This window comes from Dromiciops gliroides, chromosome 3 (assembly GCF_019393635.1).
Source record: "Dromiciops gliroides isolate mDroGli1 chromosome 3, mDroGli1.pri, whole genome shotgun sequence".
Taxonomy (NCBI): domain Eukaryota; kingdom Metazoa; phylum Chordata; class Mammalia; order Microbiotheria; family Microbiotheriidae; genus Dromiciops; species Dromiciops gliroides.
Window position 1 is genome coordinate 110,316,020 of NC_057863.1, and position 8,486 is coordinate 110,324,505.

General features: G+C 38.0%; 1 pseudogene; it reads left to right on the forward strand.

Moving 5' to 3' along the window:
- Positions 1–2,530: 2,530 nt before the first annotated feature.
- LOC122745707 lies at positions 2,531–3,643 on the forward strand (annotated as a pseudogene).
- The last annotated feature ends 4,843 nt before the right edge of the window (positions 3,644–8,486 follow it).

Sequence of the window (8,486 nt, forward strand, 5' to 3'; positions counted from 1 at the left end):
TTATTATTGCTAACTGTATTTCCCTTCATCCAATTCCCTCCTCATGGCATTTACTCTATTTTCTGTTTTTTTTCACCCTGTCTCTCCTCAAAAGTATTTTACTTCTGACTGTCCCTACCCCAATCTCTCCTCCTTGCTATCAGTCCCCCCACCAATTTTATCCCCTTCCCCTCCTATTTTCCTGGAGGGTAAGATAGATTACTATACCCAATAGAGTGCATATGTTATTCCATCATTGAGCTCAATTATGATGAAAGTAAGGTTCACTCACTCCCCAGTACCTCTCCCATCTTCCCCTACATATTATAAGGTATTTCTTGCTTCTTTTATGTGTTATACTTTACCCCATTCCACCTCTCCCTTTCCCTTTCAATGCATTCCTTTCTCACTCCTTAATTTTATTTTTTTAAAGATATCATTGCTTCATATTCAATTCACACCTGTGCCCTCTGTCTCAATATACTCCATCCATCTGCCGTAGTAATGAGAAAAATCTTATGAATTACAAGTATCATCTCCCCGTGTAGGAATGTAAACAGTTTAACCTTTTAATATTCCTTAAGACTTCTTTTTCCTCTTTACCTTTATATGCTTCTCTAGAGTCTTGTATTTGAAAATTAAGTATTCTATTCAGCTCAGGTCTTTTCATCAAGAATGCCTGAAAGTCCTCTCTTTCATTGAATTCCCACTTTTTTCCCTGAAGGAGGATTATACACAGTTTTGCTGGTGATTCTTGGTTTTGTTCAGTATTTTTGGTGTCTCCTTTATCAAGTTGTTGATTTTTTTTTCATGATTGTCCTGCATCACTCTCATTTCTATTTCCATTTTTTCCTCTATGACTCTTACTTTATTTTTAGTCTTTTTGAGCCTTTCTTTTGCCTGAGACAAATTCACATATTTCTTAGAAACTTTGGATGTAGGAGCTTTAATTTTGATATCTTCTTCTGAGGTTGTATTTTGATCTTTCTTGTCCCCATAGAAACTTTCTATGGCCAGCATTTTTTCTGTTTGCTCATTTTCTCACCTATTTCTTGACTTTTAACTCTTTCTTAAGGTGGGGCAATGCTTATAGGGTAGAGGATGTACTGCCAAAGCTTCAGGGGGATTGTGCATCTGTCCTTAAAGATACTTCTATTAGTTCTTCCAAGATGAAATTTAAGAAGAGGTATGTTTACTACTCTCCTGGCCTGTGCTCTGATCTGTAAGCAGCCACAGGCCTGATTTTCTGCCCTGGAATTATGAATAGAGTCCTGTTTCATTGTGGCTGCAAACTCTGTTGTGTTTGTGTTCCTCCACCACCTGGGATCATCACCCAAGATTGTGAACTGCATCTGAGTATGGGAAAAACAATAGGGTCCTGCCTCAGTGCTGGCAAAGAGATCCATATAATCTCCTTTTGACCAATTGTTCCACCCCCTTACCATCTGTGGACTGAGTTCCAGAAGTAGGTGCTGCTTCTGATGATTAAAAGGCTCCCAAGGCCTGCTGTTTTCTGTGGCCATGGTTGGGTCTTTGCTGGGGCTGGGCCTGTGCTGGCATGGCCTGCACTAGACTCTACTCAACTCTCACCCTGGTACAACAGACCTTTCCTGCAGATCTTCTAAGTTTTCTTTGGCTGGAAAATGATTTCACTCTGTTGTTTTGTGAGTTTTGCTGTTCCAGGAATTGATTTATCTCATTACTTGAAGGTATTTGGAGAGATCTTGGGGAGAGCGCAGGCAAGTCACTTTTCTTCATTTTTTTTTTCATTGATTCCATTGATGTTCTTGCTCTTCCAGAGGGATACATAATAATAAATGACCAGAGTAATCTAGTTTTTGACAAATGTATATACCAAATATTTTAGGATAAGAACTCAAGTTTTCAAAAATTATAGAGATAGGGCAGCTAGGTGGCACAGGGTATAAAGCACCAGCCCTGGATTCAGGAGGACTTGAGTTCAAATCTGGCCTCAGACACTTGACACTTACTAGATGTGTGACCCTGGGCAAATCATTTAACCTTCATTGCCCTGAAAAAGACTTGTTGCAAAAACTGGAAAGCTGTTTGATAGAAGCTGGGTATAGACCAAAATCTCCTACCATATACCAGGATAAGGCACAGAATGGGTCCTTAATTAGGCATAAATAATAAAATAAATTAAATAAATAAATAATAAAAAATTAGGGGAGCATGGAATATTTTCCCTCTTAGATTTATTAATAACAGAAGAATTTATGAACAAAAAATTGATAGAGAGCCTTATAGTATATAAAATTGATAATTCTAATTACAGCAAAGTAAAAAGTTTTGTAAGAAGAAAATGAATGCATTCAATATTAGAAGGGAACCAGGAAACATGGGGAACATTTTACAGCAAATTTCTCTGATAAAAGCTGCATTTCTCAAATATATAGAGAACTGAGTTAAATTTCTAAGAATACAAACTGTGAGCTCTTCCACCCGGCATGCACTTGCCTCCCCCCTGCCCCCAGGTGTGGCACCACCTTCTTTCTCTTAAGGGTTTAAGCTTGCCACTTCAAAGTCTGCCATGGATAATGATATTGCTTCTCTTGTTGTTGACAATGGCTCTGAAATGCACAAAGCTGGCTTTGTAGGAGAAGATGCCCCTTGGGCTGTCTTTCTATTCATTGTTGGGCACCTGAGACATCAGGGTGTGATGGTAGGTAGGGGCCAGAAAGACAGCTACATGGGGAATGAGGCTCAGAGCAAGAGAGGTATTCTGACCCTGAAGTACCCTATTGGACATGGTATTGTCACCAACTGGGATGACACAGAGAAGATCTGTCATCATACTTTCTACAATGAGCTCCGTGTGGCTGCTGAAGAGCACCCTGTGCTGCTCACAGAAGCCCCCCTGAACCCAAAAGCCAAGAGAGAAAAGATGACTCAGATTATGTTTGAGACCTTTGACACCCCAGCCATGTATGTTGCCATCCAGGCTGTGCTGTCCCTGTATGCCTCTGGTTGTACCACTGGTATTGTGATGGACTCTGGTGATGGAGTGACCCACACTGTGCCCATCTATGAAGGTTATGCCCTTCCTCCATCTGGATCTGGCTGACTGTGATCTGATGCACTACCTCATGAAGATCCTGACTGAAAGAGGGTACAGTTTCACTACCACAGCTGAGAGGGAAATCATGTGTGATATCAAAGAGAAACAGTGCTAAGTCACCCTAGAATTAGAGCAGGAGATGGCCACTGCTGCTTCTAGCTCTTCTCTGGAAAAGAGCTATTAAATCCCTGATGGTCAGGTTATCATAATTGGCAATGAGAGGTTCCAATGCTCCGAAGCTCTCTTCCAACCATCTTTCTTAGGCATGGAATCCTGTGGAATCCACGAAACTACTTTCAACTCAATCATGAAGTGTGATGTTGACATCTGTAAGGATCTCTATGCCAATACTGTATTGTCTGGTGATACTACCATGTACCCAGGCATTGCTGACAGGATGCAGAAGGAGATTACAGCCCTAGCACCCAGGACAATGAAAATCAAGATCATTGCTCCACCCAAGCACAAATACTCTGGATTGGAGGCTCTATCCTGGCCTCTCTTTCCATATTCCAGCAGATGTGGATCAGCAAGCAGGAGTATGATGAATCTTGGCCCTCCACTGTCCACTGAAAATGCTTCTAAATGGACTGTTTGTGTTTTGTTTTTGTCATTGTTGTTTTTCTGTTTTTTGTTTTTGTTTTTGTTTTTGGTCAAAGGGCGTGGCATGTTAATTGCTGGGAGGAAAAAGAGATGAGATTGACATGGATTCCATTTATTTATTCATTTGTTTGTTTGTTTGTTTGTTTATTTATTTGGCACTTGGCTCAGGATGTTGGAGGCAAACATCCCCAAAGTTCTACAGTGCATCTTCAGGACTCTGATTGTACATTTGTGTTTTTTTTTTTAAATAGTCATTCCAAATAATTATTACATGTTAGTGAGTTACTTGCCTCTATGAAGGCAGTCCTGTTCAAATTAGAGCAAAGGAGCTACTTAAAAATCCAGGGGGGTGGGGTACATAGTACAGCTTTATGTGTAAATTATGTAATCCTTAAAAAAACCCAAAACTTTTTGTATCTTCTGCCTTAATACTTGTACTTTTTATTAATTGTCAGCCATATTGAGTGGCCCCCTAAATTCCCTCCCTGCCCTCAACATAGATGTCAATGAAGACTTCACAGTCTCTCCATGAGTTTTGAGATTGGTGCCAGTACTTGGAGGGAGGGGAGGAGAGCTTTACCTATATACTGACTTAACAACAGTTCAAATAAAAGTGCACATGTTAAAGGAAAAAAAAAATTTCTAAGAATACAATGTTCTAATAATACATTCCCCAATGGATAAATGGTCAAAAACATAAACAAACAGTTTTTAGAAAAATAAATAAAAGTATCTTTAATCATATAAAAAGCTTTGAATACTATTGATTAGAAAACTGTAAAACAAATTTGAGCTACTGTTTCATACCCATTATTTGGTCTAATATGACAGAAAAGGAAAATGACAAATGTTGGAGGGAATGTGGAAAAATAGCACCCTAATGCACTTCTGGTGGAGTTGTGAGTTGATCCAACCATTCTGACAAGCAATTTGGAACTATTTCCAAACAACTATAAGGTTATAGTTATACTATAAGGCTATAAGGTTATATAAGGTTATACCTTTGACCTAGCAATACCATAAGTGTGTCTATATTCCAAATAGATCAAAGAAAAAGAAAAAAAATACCTATATGTAACAAAACATCTATAGCAGCTTTTTTTGGTGGCAAAGAATTGGAAAGTGAGGGGATGCCTATCAATTGAGGAATGGTTGAACTACTTGTGGTATTAGATTATGAGGGAATTCTACTGTGCCATAAAAAATGACAAGTAGGATGCTTTCAGAAAACAAACAAACAAAAACCTTGGAAGAAATACATGAAATGATGCAAAGTGAAATGAGCAGAAACAAAAGAACATTGTCCATAGACTTAGCATTAAAATGAACCAAAAAGAAAAATGCCCTCTACTTCCAGACAAAGGACTGATGGAATCTGAATGCCGATTGAAGCACACTTTTTTTTTTTTTTTTTGCTTTGGTATTCTTGGACCTGGTTCAGGTGAGAGTAATGTTTAAGCATTGCCCTTCACCAGACCCATTTCCTCTCTACTGTAAAAGCTCCTCATTGTATGCCACTTTTAAATGAGATAATTTTCTATATTGTTCCTGTCCATTCCCCCTTCTCTCAATGCATCCATCTTTTTTACCCCTCCATTTTTATTTAAATCATCCAAACATAATGAACTCACACTCATGTCTTCTGTCTTCTAATGGCCCTAATAATGATAATGTGCATAATAGTCACTTGTATCATCTTCCCATATAGCAATACAAATGGTTAACCTTATTGAGTCCCTTGTGATTTTTCTTTCCTCTTTAACTTTTAAAACTTTTCTTGAGACTTATGTTTGAATGTCATTTTTTTTTCTATTTGCAAAGTCTGCTGCTGTTTTATTAAATATCCACTTTTACTCTCCCAGGCTTTAGGTTTTTTCATGCCATTGCTTTCAAAGATAGTTTGGGGGGTTTGTAAGTTTTCAGTGCTTTCAAGGTGGTATAATATGGGGAAAGGTGTGGTTACTACTTTCCTGGTCTGAATTCTTATTTTTATCTAATAAGGGTCCCTAATGCTTTGCAGACACATACACTAGCACCCCTCTCTGCCTTAGAATTGTGACCAAAGCTCCTGCTCCCTTATGATTGTGAGTGTTCCTCTCTACCCTGAACATGCAAGCCAGAATTGGGTATGGGCAATGTAGTTACCAAATATCACCAGTGGAAGTGTGGCAGTCCCTTTGGGATCAGTTGTTCCATTTCACTGCCTCTTGGATGAGAGCTCCTAAAGCTGCTTCTGCTGCTGCTCCCACAGTCACCGCAAGGCTCACAGCTTGTAATGCTGCTCTATGTCACCCCCCACAACCAGTGTCAATTCTGTGTCATGCTGACTTCCTAAGTTGCCTTCATCTAGAAAAATGTCTGAGTCTATCCTTTTGTTGATTATGATTTTTCCAAAAATTGATTTGAGGTATTATTTAAAAGTTCTTTGTAAGGGAATGTAAGGAAAACTTGTCTTTAAAGCTTCCTCTACTCCACCATTTTGGCTCTGCCTTCATAATGAAGCCATTCTCACACCATGCGATTATTGACTCTCCTGAAGTGAGGGACAAGTGATTCTCAACATGTTTTAACTCTGCTTTCTACCAAGTTCCTAACTGGTATATTGGGTAGGATGAAATAACTTGTCTCATGTTGCTTAAAGCATTTTCCTTGTGCCAGGCACTATGTTAAATGATGAGAAGAGAAGTATAATTTTTTAAAAAAGATAATACATGGGGCAGCTAGGTGTTGCAGTGGATAGAGCACCAGCCTTGGAGTCAGGAGCACCTGAGTTCAAATCCGGCATCAGAAACTTATTAGCTGTGTGACCCTGGGCAAGTCACTTAACCCCAATTGCCTCACAAAAAAAAAAAAAAAGATAATACCTACCCTCAAAAACCTGATATTTCAATTGGGTAGACTGAAAATAAAAGAAAACTGAAAATCATGGGTAGAGGGAAGGTGGACAAGTGGTCATGGGTAACATACTATGGGAAAAATTTGAAGTAAGCTGTTTGTTATGTGTTTTTCCTCAAATGGAGGTTCCCAGGGAGGAATTCAACAATGAAAGGAGATCATAGAGTGGAAGTTTTGGTAGAGTGAGGTGATTGGGACAGAAGGAGAGAAGTTAGGAGGGACCTTTTAGGCTGGGACAATTTAGAAATGGCAGGCTTCTATATGAGAGCCAAGAAAAGCTAAGGGTTACTCCAGAACACTTTCTAGTGTTGAATAGTACAGATAGCAAGTAAAGCAGAGGTAATCATTGAATGACAGTCTATTTGCCCATGAATGTTGTTGCCCCCTCCCCCCCATCTGTTAACATTTATAAGTGGAGAGGGAGGCAGTAGTGGAAAGGGAGAGATTAAAAATTTAACAGAGGAAATTAATATTTGATGCATTGATGTCATAGATTACTCAGAAAGAAATGATATCAAGAACACTATACTCAGAACATAATAACCATGTCATCAACATGTGTTAAATATGATCTTTGTTGATTTGGAGTTAGTTTTGGCTTCTTATTCAGTGCTCGTCCCATTATATAGTTGTGTGGCACCTCTCCTAGATTGTGCTATGCACATTACAGGCACTCAATAAGGAAATATTTGTTGACTGATCTCATGGGGAGTACAGATGTATCAGGTTTCTCCAAGTTTTTGCAGCATTGAAATATGGCCAGAAGTTATTCTTTGATGTTGATAAAGGCTCTATACTTTTACTGAGATTTGGTGTTTTGGTAGGGATACTCATTGGGATGATCTATTGCTCCTCTGCAAGCAGAGTAATAAAACTTCACCTTTAGGAAAGCTTCATAGACAATGAAGAGATTCTTATTTTATACATAAGCAGTATAAGAAAAGCTACATATATTTAAATTAGAAATTTGAATTAAGACACAAACCAATCAGTCTTCATGGGAAACCAGAAGCATAGAAAGAATCAGCATTTAAAATGTGATGCACTTTTAAAAGAGCACTTGTTTAAAAAAGAGACTGATTAACTGATAACATTTTATCTGCATATATTTGAGGTACATTTATTCTGGGTGTGGTATAAGCTAATTCTTATATGTAAGTAAAATATAAATCAGACAGAGGAATCAGTGAGAATAAGGGCCAAATCAGATGTGGATATAGACACTTTATGTATGTATGCATGTAGGTATGTATGCGTGTATACTTTAATTTATGTTCTATTTTTGAAAAAAAATCTGATAACCAAAGATAAAATAGACTTCAATTCTGATGCTAAAAAATCACCCTTCCTGCTCCCTCCCCATACACAAATATTGTAAATAAGTCTTTCCCCCTGCCTCTATAAGTTTTTAACTTGGTTATAACAATGACTCTAAACTCATAGGATCTATATTTCAAAAGGAATGAAAAATCAGATTCTTGGGCTTTCTACTTTGAGAAAAGCATTGTATGTCATTTCAATGTATCCCCTTCTTTGAAAGGTATTTTTGACTAGATAGTCATTAGTATTCATGAAGCACCAATTTTGGACAGAATGTAGAAAAGCTCAGAAGGTTTCAAATGCTCAGACGGTCAGATAGTGCTATGTTCTATTGCAGGGCACTTCATACAATACCTTCACTTTTCAGGTGAGGAAAATGAGACCCCAACCCCAAATTAAGTGGAATATCCAAAGACAGGCTGGTAGCAAAAGTGCTAAAACAAACAAACAAAAAATAATCTCCTGTTTGAGAAGTACTAAAAATTTAAATGGAAAGCAAAACCAAAAATAAACAATCTGCACAATAGAATTTGAGAATATTTCCAAAGCAAGATAATAGAAAGTATGAGTTAGTAAACAACATTTTAATACTTCTAAAATAGGTAGAAAG